This window comes from Sorex araneus, chromosome 11, assembly GCF_027595985.1.
Source record: "Sorex araneus isolate mSorAra2 chromosome 11, mSorAra2.pri, whole genome shotgun sequence".
Taxonomy (NCBI): Eukaryota; Metazoa; Chordata; class Mammalia; order Eulipotyphla; family Soricidae; genus Sorex; species Sorex araneus.
This window is the reverse complement of record NC_073312.1, coordinates 52,554,712-52,568,147: the sequence shown is the minus strand read 5'-3', so window position 1 is coordinate 52,568,147 and position 13,436 is coordinate 52,554,712. Positions and strand designations below refer to the sequence as shown.

The 13,436-nt window shown below is 39.9% G+C and overlaps 1 protein-coding gene across 6 annotated transcripts in view; it reads right to left on the bottom strand.

Moving 5' to 3' along the window:
- The window catches only part of ASAH2 (N-acylsphingosine amidohydrolase 2), a 115,325-nt gene that overhangs the window by 79,661 nt on the left and 22,228 nt on the right, over positions 1 to 13,436 (bottom strand). For 2 of the 6 annotated variants that reach the window (XM_055119594.1, XM_055119598.1), the window contains one exon: positions 4,773 to 4,886. The exons of 1 other annotated variant lie outside the window; for it this stretch is intronic. The gene's annotated coding sequence lies outside the window, so the exon portion shown is untranslated. Of the gene's footprint in view, positions 1 to 4,772; positions 4,890 to 7,763; positions 7,882 to 13,436 lie in introns of all 6 variants that reach the window. 3 more of the 6 variants (XM_055119595.1, XM_055119597.1, XM_055119596.1) reach the window with 3 other exon arrangements.

Sequence of the window (13,436 nt, the reverse complement as noted above, 5' to 3'; positions counted from 1 at the left end):
GGGACCAATATTCCTGACCCTTCTCTCTACTGTGCTTGGATGTCAGTCTCGTATTATGTTATTTTTTTTTCCTTTTTGGGTCACACCCAGCGATGCTCAGGGGTTACTCCTGGCTTTGCACTCAGGAATTGCTCTTGGCAGTGCTTGGGGGACCATATGGGATGCCGGGGATCGAACCCAGGTCGGCCGCGTGCAAGGCAAATGCCCTACCCACTGTGCTATTGCTCCGGCCCATATTGTTATTTTATATTCCACAAATGAGTGCAGTTCATCTATGTCTGTCCCTCTTTTTCTGATTCACTTCACTTAGCATGATACTCTCCATGACTATCCACTTATAAGCAAATTTCATGACTTTATCTTTCTTATCAATTGCATAGTAGTTGTGTAGATGTAGCAAAGTTTCTTTAACCAGTCATCTGTTTTTAGGCACTCGGATTGTTTCCAGATTCTGGCTATTGTGAACAGTGCTGCAATGAACATACAGGTGAAATGTCATTTATACTGTTTTTTTGCACCCTCAGGATATATTTCCAGAAGTGGTATTTCTGGGTCATATGGAACCTCAATTTCTAGTTTTTTAAGGAATGCCACAATGGCATTTCCTGATAAGCTGAGCTTTCTTCGCAGCACAGGGTTCATCTTGCTTAATAACCTTTCTTCATTTGACCAATAAGAAAAAATGTATTTGTGTTCCTTGACTACATCACAGTTGCTTTCATTTATAATGTTGAATATGCCTTATTGACCTATACCTGGGTCTAGGTGGAAAATTTCTGTCATCAGCGATGACTGATATACCCACAAGTGCTTATACTTATGAGATGGCTGACTGGAGTCAGTGCTACACTCTGCAAAATTACTTTGTTTTTGTGTTGGAGAAAGCCATTAATTTTGGTCTTTAAACACCTTATTCTGAGGGGATAGCTCAAAGGGCTAGGACATTGCAGATTGCACATTCTTTGCACACTGCAGCCACATGGTGCCCCAGGCACTGCTGAGTACCACCCCTGATGAACAAGCCAGGAGTAGCCCTCAAGCACCACTAAAACAAACAAAAACACAAAAGTTTCCTGTGTTTTTTGTTTTGCTTTGTTTTGTTTTTGCTTTTTGTGTCACATCTGGCAATGCACAGGGGTTACTCCTATCTCTGCACTCAGTAATCACCCCTGGCGGTGCTCAGAGAACCATATGGAATGCTGGGAATTGAACCCAGGTCGGCCGCGTGCAAAGCAAACACCCTACCCACTTGCTGTACTATTGCTCCAGCCCCAAGTTTCCTGTGTTTTAACTTTCACATAGTACTCTATGAATATGGAAAAAGACTCTGTACTCCTTGCTGTCTTTACAGAGTGTTAATAAACATGTATATTTATTAATTTGTTTTTTGGCCACACTCAGCAATGCTGGAGGTAACCCCAGTCTCTGCATTCAGGAATTACTCCTGGCTGTGCACAAGGCACCATATGGGATGTTGGGTATCAAACCCAGGTCAGTTGTGGGCAAGGCAAGCTCCCTACCACTCTGCATTTGTTCCAGCCCCCTGGATGGGGAATTATAAGGGCTTACTGGAATCACCAGTAAGAATGTCAGTGCCTTTTGGACCTTTTAGGCAGTGCAGAGGGCAGCTGGGGAACACTCCTTGTGAATCAGACCAGACCATACAATGCTGGGACCTGAGAATGCTGCAATCTGCTCTGTGGAAATACCAGGCCTCTGGGACCATTCCTAGGCTCAGTGGGCCATGTTGTGGCTGTGGATTGTTCCAGATCAGACAGATGCAATATATGTACCTCAGCCCCTGTACTATATCCCTAGATCCAAGCTCCATTATTTTAACCAGCCATTAGGAAGCCTGAGCAGTAAAATTAGAATGGAAATGCAAGACTTGTCCCTAAACAGGAAATATTTGGTCAAGATGAAACTAACTCCAGAATCACAAACTGTAACAAGGGAAACAATTTTTGTGTCAATTTGGCTGAGTTGGAAAATAAAAGGATTTATATTTTATCTATAGTCAATTTATAAATATGAAAATTTGTATTCTCTCAAAATATTTGATAAAACATGATGAACTGAGCCAGCATGTCCTATGTCACGTTTCATGAAACTTAGCTGCTCTTCCCTTTGGGTGGGGCATATCTTCATCATATCATAGTCCCAACCCATGGATTTTATCAATGTGAAGTTACTATCTAGTCTTTGTACTCATTGCATTTTGCAATCCCTGAACTATAAGTTAAAATCAGTTAAACAGCAAACACTTCATATATAGAGCTAAACCTGGAGTTAAGAAAAAGGCTAGACCTTCTGGAAAACAATTTGGACGACTCTCAAAAAATTAGATATTGAATTCCCATTTGACCCAGCAATACCACTGCTGGGAATATATCCCAGAGAGGCAAAAAAGTACAATCGAAACAACATCTGCACATGTATGTTCATCGCAGCACTGTTTACAATAGCCAGAATCTGGAAAAAACCCGAATGCCCCAGAACGGATGACTGGTTGAGGAAACTTTGGTACATCTATACAATGGAATACTATGCAGCTGTTAGAAAAAAGGAGGTCAAGAATTTTGTAGTTAAGTGGATGGGCATGAAAAGTTTCATGCTGAGTGAAATGAGTCAGAAAGAGAGAGACAGACATAGAAAGATTGCACTCATCTATGGTATATAGAATAACAGAGTGGGAGACTAACACTCAAGAACTGTAGAAATAAGTACCAGGAGGTTGACTCCATGGCTTCGAGGCTGGCCTCACGTTCCGGGGAAAGGTCAACTCAGAGAAGCGATCACCAACTACATTGTAGTCGAAGGCCATGTGGGGGAAGGGAGTTGCGGGCTGAATGAGGGCTAGAGACTGAGCACAGTGGCCACTCAACACCTTTATTGCAAACCACAACAGCTAATTAGAGAGAGAAAACAGAAGGGAATGCCTTGCCACAGTGGCAGGGTGGGGTGGGGGGGAGATGGGATTGGGGAGGGTGGGAGGGACACTGGGTTTACGGGTGGTGGAGAATGGGCACTGGTGAAGGGATGGGTTCCCAAACTTTGTATGAGGGAAGTATAAGCACAAAAGTGTATAAATCTGTAACTGTACCCTCACGGTGATTCTCTAATTAAAAATAAATAAATTAAAAAAAAAAAAAAGAAAAAAAGAAAAAGGCTAGAGGGCCAAAAGAGAACTCAGAAGGCTGACTGCCTGGACCTCTGGGTTCAACTGCTGGCAGCAGATGACATCCATGGCATCCAGGGAAGGAGGGAGGTAGGGAAGGTGGGCCAGAGGGAGGTAGGGAGGGAGGGAGGGAGGGAGGGAGGGAGGGAGGGAGGGAGAAAAGGAGGGAGGGAGGGAGGAAGGAAGGAAGGAAGGAAGGAAGGAAGGAAGGAAGGAAGGAAGGAAGGAAGGAAGGAAGGAAGGAAGGAAGGAAGGAAGGAAGGAAGGAAGGAAGGAAGGAAGGAAGGAAGGAAAATATTGCAATATCACCGCAAGTACCCTGTTTATTGGTTATAGTTATTTCCCCATCTACCACTATTCTCATACTTACCACTACCAACACAAACAATTTAAAATTGAGGATAAAACAAATTAGTTCTTTCTTGGTTCAAAACTTAGCCCCGAGTCAGGAAATACCGTAGCACTGTAGCACTGTCATCCCGTTATTAATCGATTTGCTTGAGCGGGCACCAGTAACATCTCCATTGTGAGACTTGTTGTTACTGTTTCTGGCATACTGAATATGCCATGGTAGCTTGCCAGGCTCTGCCGTGTGGGTGGGATACTCTCGGTAGCTTGCCGGGCTCCAAGAGAGACAAAAGAATCAAACCCATGTCAGCCACGTAAAAGGCAAACACCCTACCCTCCGTGCTGTCGCTCAGCCCCAAGTCAGGCAATACATATAAAATATCTCTAAAGTTTTAGTTACCCAGAGAAATTCACTAGTCATTACCTCATGTTTCAGTAGTAAATTTCCAACCCATTATACCAAGTTCTTGCTTTAGTTTCTAAGCTCAAAGCTTAATTTGCACAAAGAAAGCGAAAATGGAAGACAGACAGCTGGACTTCTCAACTGCCAAGCATCTATCTCCAAATATCCTACATAAATGTTCTCAGGATAAAGGTCTGCATTTAAAAAAGAAATCATTTCACAAAATCATGCCCTCTTCTTCTACTTTTTCTTGTTCTTCAACTTCTTCTTCTACCTATTATTTTTATTTTTGCTAGCTTTGTGAACAAAGCGACTAATTACCATCACGGCCCCAAGTCAAAAACACTTGATTTAATTGATTTAATATTAAATTTTCTACCTCGTACTAGGATTTCAGTAATGTATCCAAAGTGTCTCACCTCTCTTTGAGATAGCCAAGACACAATGCCAGCATACTATCATTCTTTTGAATCCACTAGCACTATTTGTTTCTCATTGATGATTAAAGTCTGAATTCTAATATTAAAGTACATGCTATGTTCGTCTTCAGAAGACATCCTGAAGATCAAAATTCATGAAAGCACTTTGAAGGATTCTACGTTTCCTAATGGTCGATACTTTAGCTTTTAAATTCTTTAAAATCCTGAAGAGTTTCTAAAGATACAATAGCAAATCCTTCCAAGTTAAGTTCCTTGATTTTCAGGATTGTGAGTGTAAAAAGTAATCATTTAGGAAAACATATTTCCAAAACCCAGAAGTGAAACAATTGAATTTCATTAAAACCTCCAGAACACTGGCTGATTCAAGACCCCTCCCTAACTAAAAAAATACATACACTCTTACCTGATTCGATCACTCAAAAGAAACTTGCATCCCGGTATGACAAGCAGTTTCTCAGAATGATGAGTCCTTCTGCTGTGAACTTTGCTTGTTTGACTGCTCGGAGCTCTCCAGTATCTACTGAGGAAAAGAGTATCAAAAGTTAGTTTTCCTTAGCATTCAAATGTGGGTGTGGTGTAAGGATAAGACTAAACTGTGTTGATAGCAAAAGGCTTAGATAAATACATCTCTCCTGGACAGCCTGATAATGGGATGAGTGGTTACAAATAATCTGCTGGTCTAAGTCCATTTCTAACATGGCCATCCCAGTTTATAGAATATCTGCAAATTGAAGCAGGAAATTAAACACAAGCTTACTTACACCCCCCCATCACTCAAGTATCAGTGAAGAGGGGGTGAAAAGTATATTGGACAAATTTATATTTCTATATGGATCCTAGGATAAGGGTGACTCTCCTCCATTCACATTACATTCACTCATGCATATATATTTTGCCCATTGACAAATAAAGACATAGTCATAGAGAGAGCTTCTCGATCAGGAAAAGATAGTTAAGGATAACATGATCCACAAATAGTTATTCCAGGATGCAAGCCCAGTCTTTGAACTCCTATTTTTGCATTCATAAAACCCTTGCTCTCTACGTCACCTTAACTGTACCTTGGTGAGTCAGCCTCGGGGAATATGCCAGTACTCACTCTCTCTCATAGGTGATAAAGCAAAGTCAAATCTTTTTTTTTTAATTTTTTTTATTGAGTCACAATGTGGAAAGTTACAAAGTTTTCAGGTTTAAGTCTCAGTTATACAATGCTTGAACACCCATCCCTTCACCAGTGCACATATTCCACCACCAAGAATCACAGTATAGCTCCACCCCGTCCCCCCACACCCCTAGCCCCCCCACACCTCTAGCCCCCCCACCACCCCTAGCCCCCCCCTTGCCTGTGTAACTGAAAAATTTCACTTTACTTTCACTTTGATTGCATTCAATATTTCAACAAAACTCACTATTATTGTTTGGAGAGTCTCCCCCCTAAAGTCAGACCTGCTGAAAGGGAAGAATTTGACAATTTGTTTTCCATCGCTGAGAATGAAGAGGTATGAGGTCGAGTGACCGCACCTAGTGGCCTCATGGTTTTGGGTTTCTGTATTTTAGTATTTTAGTAACTAAGTCCAGAGAAATATCTGCCAGGAATTGCATCACTGCAAACTTGCACTTCTCAATTATACTATATTCCACATATGAGTGCATTCTTTGTATGTCTGTCTTTCTTTCTGACTTATTTCACTCAACATGATACTTTCCATGTTGATCCATTTATATGCAAATTTCATGACTTCGTGCTTTCTGACAGCTACATAGTATTCCATTGTGTATATGTACCAGAGTTTCTTTAACCAGTCATCTGTTTTGGGGCACTCTGGTTTTTTCCAGATTCTGGCTATTGTAAACAGTGCTGCAATGAACATAGAAATGCAGATGCCATCTTTACTATACCTTTTTGCCTCTCCGGTATATATTCCCAAGAGTGGTATTGCTGGGTCAAATGGAAGCTCAATTTCTAATTTTTTGAGAATTGTCCATATTGTTTTCCAAAAGGGCTGAACCAGTCGGCATTCCCACCAGCAGTGAAGAAGAGTCCCTTTCTCCCCACATCCACGCCAACACCGGTTGTTTTTGTTTTTTGGGATGTGGGCCAGTCTCTGTGGTGTGAGATAATATCTCATTGTTGTTTTGATCTGCATCTCCCTGATGATTAATGATGTTGAACATTTTCTCATGTGCCTCTGAGCCATTCGGATTTCTTCTTTGGGAAAATTTCTGTTCATTTCATCACCCCATTTTTTGATCGGGTTGGCAGTTTTCTTCTTGTGGAGTTCAACTAGTGCATTGCATATCCTTGATATCAACCCTTTATCGGATGGGTACTGTGTAAATAAATATCCTTTTCCATTCTGTAGATTGTCTTTGTACTTTGGTCACTGTTTCTCTTGAGGTGTAGAAGCTTCTTAGTTTGAGATAGTCCCATTTATTTATCTCTGTTTTCATCTGCTTGGCCAGTCAGCTTTGAAGATACCGGTATCTTCAATGTTGTGGAGGGTTTTTCCGACCTTGCCTTCAATGTACCTTATGGTTTGTGGTCTGATGTTGAGGTCTTTAATCCATTTTGATCTGACTTTTGTACATGATGATAGGTGGAGGTCTAAACCCATTTTTTTGCATGTAGCTGCCCAGTTTTGCCAGCACAATTTGTTAAACATGCTTTCCTTGCTCCACTTCACATTTCTTGCTCCCTTATCAAAGATTAGATGGTCATATATTTGGGGGGATGTGTCAGAGTATTCAACCCTGTTCCATTGGTCTGCTGCTCTGTCTTTGTTCCAGTACCAAGCTGTTTTAATGACTACCGCTTTGTAGTAGAGTTGGATATTGGGGAGGTTGATTCCTCCCATTTTCTTTTTCCCAAGAATTGCTTTAGCTATTCGTGGGGGCTTATTGTTCCACATGAATTTCAGGAGCACCTGCTCCATTTCTTTGAAGAATGACAAGGGTATCCCTATAGGGATCGCATTGAATCTGTACAGTCAAATCTTAAAATTTTATCACAAGGAAGAAACTACCCAGCACAGAATAAGGGGAACTGAGGAGAAACAGGTAAATGTATTCAAGCCAAAAGAATGTTTCTTTCAAATCCCCAAATCTACATCATGAATTTGTGATAGTCATTGACACTATAAATTCTCCTAATATTCTACCTGTGCCTATGGAGTAGTGATCTTACGAGATTGATACCAAATTTCATATACTCCACAATCACATCTTTAGTATGATCACATAACTTCCTTTCTAAAAAACATAATATTTCATATATACATATTTATATATATATATCCCAGATTATAATCTACATATCCTATTTCTTAATGTTATATTACTTCTATTAAAAATAAATTAAGGGCTTCAAAAAGAGTACAGCAGTTAAAGCATTTACCTTGCATGCAGCTGATTCTAGTTTGATTCCTGGCATCACATATGTCACATATGCTTCCCCTATACCACCAGGAGCACAGGACTAGGAGTAAGTCTTGAGCATAGTCAGGGAAAACCCCCTAAAGCAAGAAAATGGCAAATAAGGATGGTTAAGGAAGCAGACACTCTGGTGGAAGGTAGAACTGTAGCACTGTCACTGTAGCACTGTTGTCCCGTTGTTCATCGATTTGCTGGAGCAGTCACCAGTAATGTCTCCATGTGAGACTTGTTGTTACTGTTTTTGGCATATTGAATACACCACGGGTAGCTTGCCAGGCTCTGCCATGTGGACATGATACTTTTGGTAGCTTGCTGGGCATTTTGAGATGGATGGAGGAATCGAACTTGGGTCGGCTGCATGCAAGGCAAATGCCCTACCGGCTGTGCTATGGATCCAGCCATTATACTAAGAGGTTTTATGGATGAAACCCTATAGTTAACAATATTGTAAATAATGGTATGTTGAATAAAAAGTAACAAATTAATTAAGGCTACAGAGATAGTCCAAAGGACTGGCATGCACATTCTGAATGCAGGAGGACTGGGTTTGATCCTTCACACTACATGATCCCTAACAATCACAAGGGGCACCTCCAGAGCACAGAGCCAGGAGTAGCACCCAGAGCACCAAGAGGGATGGCCCCCCAACAAAATCTCTAAAATCATAAAAATAAAAAACAAGATCTACACATAATAGAACTTAATTAGTACTATTCCTAACTGAATATAATGAAATATCTTTAAAGCAATGGTTGTGCCTGGGTCTGGGTCAGGAAACACCTGAATTAAACAAGCAACATTTTGTATTTCAGAAAGCAAGATGTCATCAAGATGATTAGAATTGCCAAAAAAGATCTAGAGGTTCCCAGTAACTAAAATTTGGGGAATCTGAAATATTTTTTTTTAAATCTATGCAATTTGTGGTCAGAGAGAAAGTGCAAGGGTTACGATGCAAGAAAAGCAAGAACTTGTCTCTGGTTTAATCCCTGCTACCCTAGATGGCCCCTGAGAAATAACAGGAGTGACTCTTAATCATAGATCCAGGACTAGCCCAAGTATAGCCAGTTGTTACCCTTGGCCTCCCTTATCACTGTCATCATGATACTTTTTAAAAAAAGACATTTGCATTTTTAAAAGATGCTACAGAAGAGAATGGAAAGATAGGAGGCAGGAAGTTTGCCTTGCACCTGAAGGACATGGGTTCAATTCCCAGTACCCCATACGGTACTAAAGCACCTCCAGGAGTGATCCCTGAGAACCTAGTCAGAATTAAGCCCTAAGATCTTCCAGATGTGGAGGGATGGGAGGAGATGCTAAAAATGTAGTTTGTTTTCTGAAACTGATAGAAAGGAGAGGAAATATCAATAAATCAAGAATGTTCTCTCCTTTCTGTATAAAAAGTGTGCTGGGGAAAGGTAAGTTACAGATGAGAGACAATTTATCACCTTCCAGGTATTCTAGCTCATAAGTAAAGAAAATTTATCAGAATCACAATCTAAATGTTTTGCAGATCCCCCCAAAATAATAATTCTACTCAATAATAAATAATAGCTTGCTGCTATGTTCCTCAAAGAAAATCAGATAGTACAAATTTTGGGGTGAGGTACGCAAACTTACCTTCGTAGTCTTCTTACCAAAAAAACTAAAATGAAATTAGATCTGCATGTATATTTAAACTCCTGCTTTTAGGGAATGTGAAAGGCCACCCAATTTGTTAAAGCATAATATAGCAAGGAAAAAAAATCTATATTATGAAAGTCTGAAAAGCAGATGATCCAATTTCCTTAACAAGTACATTGAAAGTGAAGGAACAAAGATGAAGTTGTATGGGGAGGGGGGCTAGAGAGGATGGAGTGAGAAGGAGAAGGAAAAAAAGAGTGTAAGGAGAGGAAAAGATGAGAAGTTTAAGAAGATACGGGAAGGAATCTGTGTGTTTATGAAGACTGAAAAAATAAATCAACCAACTATAACCAAATCATTATTACTGATTCAAATACTATTTCAAAATTTTGAGACAGTTGGGAAAATTTGAAAACTATCTTGATATTTGATGATATTAAGGAATTATTATTAAAATGTTGGTGTAATATTTTAAATGTTAAGATTCCACTTTCTAGTGGGATCTTAAAACACCCTTAGGCATCTCCATAGATTTTTATGAAGAAGCAATAGCAAAAGCAGAAACATTAGATGGAGGAATAAAGAGATGGATGAAAAAGAACGGATGGATGAGAAACGAGCTTTATTCTCTAAAACCCTATTGGACAGGGCAGAGATGTTAGAAACACCATGACAAGAAATTGTTGAGTGCTCCTCGAAACCCCTTTCTACCCCCATCAAGTGAGCTAAATTCTCATCTGCCTAGATTTTCAGATGTGGCTTAAATTCTGACTTCCAGATATACTAGTGTGAGACTTTTATTCAGAGCATAGTGACTTGGGGAGAGAGATGGGGCTTGGGACATCTGTTTCACCATTTGGATCAAGACAACAAGCCTTCTCTGGCTGCTGGTTGGCTGCTCCTAGAATCTGCAGATGCTTCCTTACTCCACGCTACTAACCAAAGGAGCCCAAATCAGTTGCAGTTAGTTGTGCAGTTTAAGTTGTGTCACTGTTCTCACAAGCTGAACCTCTTTTCTGTCTTTAGCTTTCACTGCAATTACTGCAAATTACTGCCATTCCCTAATAATTTCTTCTTAAGCAGCCTCAAGTGAATTCTGCTATCTCCAACTATGTTCATACTGTCACTGTCACTGTCATCCCATTGCTCATCGGTTTGCTCAAGCGGGTAGCAGTAACGTCTCCATTGTGAGACATGTTGTTACTGTTTTTGACATATCAAATACGCCACGGGTAGCTTGCCAGGCTATTGCACAAATGTGAGTCTTGGGCCTCCCTTGGGAGAATGGATACATAGTGATCACAGGACCCTCTGCATGCCAAGCTGTCTCTGGGAACAATCTCAAAGTTAAAGTGATGAGCAATCTGTCACAATAAATTTTTCACACACTCCAAAAAGAAATTTATTAGAAGTACACCACGGACCTGCCATTGTACTACCTTCCCACGTCTTGGGTTTTGCAACAGACTGAAAAATCCCTGTGAGCCCTAAAACAATCACATGATCTGTTTATTATTTATAGATGTACCTTTTTTCTCATCTCTGTCGAACCTTGACCTCAAACAAGTGATACAAGAAAGGTCCTTTCTATTCTGAGCTGGAGAGACTGCGTTTTATTAAGTTCACTTTGTGCCTATCTTACACTGTGTCTGAGAATAGGACGAAAGGGGTTGTTCACTGCAGTTGGAGCTCCTGGCTGCACTGTGAGGGCAGTCTCAGCTCCAGTTCTGACTTCACTTGAAAGCGAGAGAGTACAGAAGAGAAGGACATCCTGCACCTCGCTGGGATTCCAGCCCTTCCGTATCCTCCTCTCCCTGGGAATCACAAACAAAAAAAAGAATTCATAACTTATTTCAGGCTGCAGAATTGTTCTCCCCAAATTTACCCCAGACTCTCCTCCAATGTAAAGTACAAAAATAAAGAGAAATATTGGGGACCTAAAAAAGGCTGGAATTGAGAATCCGAAGTCCTTTGAACTTAAGAGACTCATAAAAGCCTACCTTGCTAAACAATTCACAAAGAAAATGATTTTAAAGTTGTTTTTTAACTTGGCCATGTAATGCAAGTGAATTATTTTAACAAGACTAAATGTGGATGGCCAAGAGTGATGGGTTCTGTACTCTTTTAGTTATTTGGGATTTGGGGTCACTTTCGGCTATGTTTCAGGAGAAAAAGATTGCTCCCAGTGGTCCTCAGGGTATCAATTGATGCTGGGAATCAAACCCAGAGTCTCACACAGGCAGGGCAAATGTTCTACCACTGCACCACACCACCAGCTGAAATCCTGACATTTCATGCATTCAGGTTTCATCATTGCCTGGATGCTTTCTAAACCACTGAGCCACCCTCCACATTTTTGTCACTTAGGATCACAAACTCCCAAACTGCATACCGCAACAGGATCTGAACACATAGTCTTGCATTTGTAATTACTTTAAGCCACTGACCCATTTTCTAGGCCCCTTGGTTCTGTGTGATTTTAACTTAGACTTGGCACCATACTAAGTGGAAGAAAATACTTACCCACCATACAACAGGCTAATGCCCAAAGCACACTCAAAGCTCAACAACCACAACAAATTATTTTTGGTTTTTGTTTATGCTTTTTGGGTCACACCCAGCGATGCACAGGAGTTACTTCTGGCTCATGCACTCAGGAATTACTCCTGGTGTTGCTCAGGAAATCATATGGGATGCTGGGAATCAAACCTGGGTTGGTCGCGTGCAAGGTGAATGCCCTACCCACTGTGCTGTCACTCCAGCCTCAACAAATTATTTTTTCAAAACACAGGGAGAGGTGATGAACAGATATTCTTTCAAAGAAGACATAAAAATGGTCAAAGGGCATAAGAAAATTTTTCATCATCACTAATTATCAAAGATTGTAAATCAAAAGTACACATGAGATGTCATCTCACATCAGAGATAATAGTTTATATCAAAAAAAAAAAAAACCAGAAACAGCAAAGCTGGTAGGATGTGGCAAAAAAAAAATTTTCATTCACTGTTGGTGGTAGGAATTTCTTGGTTCAGCCTCTTTGAAAAGTAATTTGGAGACTTCTCCAAATATTGTGAATGAACTGCCATATGACCCTGCAATTTCATTCCTGGGACTCTATCCTTAGAATACAGAAACATTAATCCAGAAAGACATTTGTGCAGCTAATGTTCATTGCAGCACTATTTGCAACAGCCAAAATCTGGAAACCACTTGAACCCCAATAACAGACGAGTGAGTGAGTAAGGATGTTGTGGTATGTATATATGCATAATGAAATATGATTCAACCATAAAGAAAAAATGAAATTTTTTAGTTTACTGCAACTTTCATGGAATTAGAGCATGCCATGGTAAGTGAAGTGAATCAAAAAGTAAAAGGAAAATACCAAATGATGGTGCTTATATATGGAGTATAAAAAAAACAGAAAGGAATTAAGACACTTCCCAGTGTAAATAACTACGAGATATGAGTAAGAAAACTGTGCTGCCGGGTAATGGAGAGAGATCCTGAGACACTGCTGGAGAGACTGGCGTAGCATCTCTGCTACTACAAAACAATATCAATAGAATTGTAAACTCTAATACCTCATTAAAAATAATTTTAAAATTTTAATTATAGTGAATTGGCAAAAAGCCAAAAACAAACTTAGTCATGAGAAGAAATGGATATTATTTTGCTTAAGTTTAGCTACTCTCAAAGTATCAGAGGATTTAAAATTTAGGTAAGATAAAAATTGTAAAACTTTTTGACTTCTCTGTTAGATAAAAACCAAGAGAGTTCAATGTTAGATAGGCACTGTCAGATTATATAATTTATCTGAGTATTCTGTAAATTATTCTCTAATAGTTTATCTTTTCCAGAGTGACAGATAAGAATTTATTGCACTTGACAGTGACAAATATGACCTGTTTCTCATGCAAGATTAAGATGCCAGATTGGGAGAGAATGGACTGCTGCTGAGTTTATCATAATTCCAGGGACAGGATGATATTATCTTTTGACATAATTTTTCCC